The following is a 691-nucleotide window of genomic DNA, read 5'->3' on the forward strand; positions in this document are numbered from 1 at the left end:
AGGCAGGCGGATTTCTGAGTTCGAGGCCAGCCTGGTCTACAAAGTGAGTTCCAGGACAGCCAAGGCTACACAGAGAAACCCTGTCTCGAAAAAACCAAAAAAAAATTTTTTTTTAAAATATTTATTCATTTCACCTGACATGGTGGCAAAGACTCAAATTTCTAGTCCTTTGGATGAGTCTTACCTGTTCTTAACCACTGAGCCATCTCTCCAGCCCCTATCTACTTTTTTGTTGTTGTTTGAGAGTCCTGGCTGCTCTGGAGCTAGGAAGACCAGGCTGGCCTTGAACACAGACATCTTCCTGCCTCTGCCTCCAAGTTGTGAGATTAAAGGTATGAGCTACCATCACTCTCCAGGCTGCCTTTTTTTTTTTTTTTTTTTTTTTTTTTTTTGACACTTTATAGCCCAAGCTGGCCGAACTTCCTATGCAGTCTAGCTTATCTTGCTTTAGTCTTGAGAGTGCAGGGATTATAGGCATGAGCAACCACCATACTTGTTTTGTTTAATGACAGGGTCTCAGACACGTGGGTAAAAGGATATTTTTGGAGATTTTATCCAAGCCTCATGGGGAACTGAACCAACAAGCATGTACCCTGTGGTCAGGAAGATGAAGCTCTGTGTTACTGTGGAGAAGAGGAAGGTGAGGAAGAAGAGGAGGAGGTGGAAGAAGACAACAAAAGTCTCTTATTTT

The sequence above is a fragment of the Mus pahari genome, chromosome 9 (genome assembly GCF_900095145.1).
Source record: "Mus pahari chromosome 9, PAHARI_EIJ_v1.1, whole genome shotgun sequence".
Taxonomy (NCBI): Eukaryota; Metazoa; Chordata; class Mammalia; order Rodentia; family Muridae; genus Mus; species Mus pahari.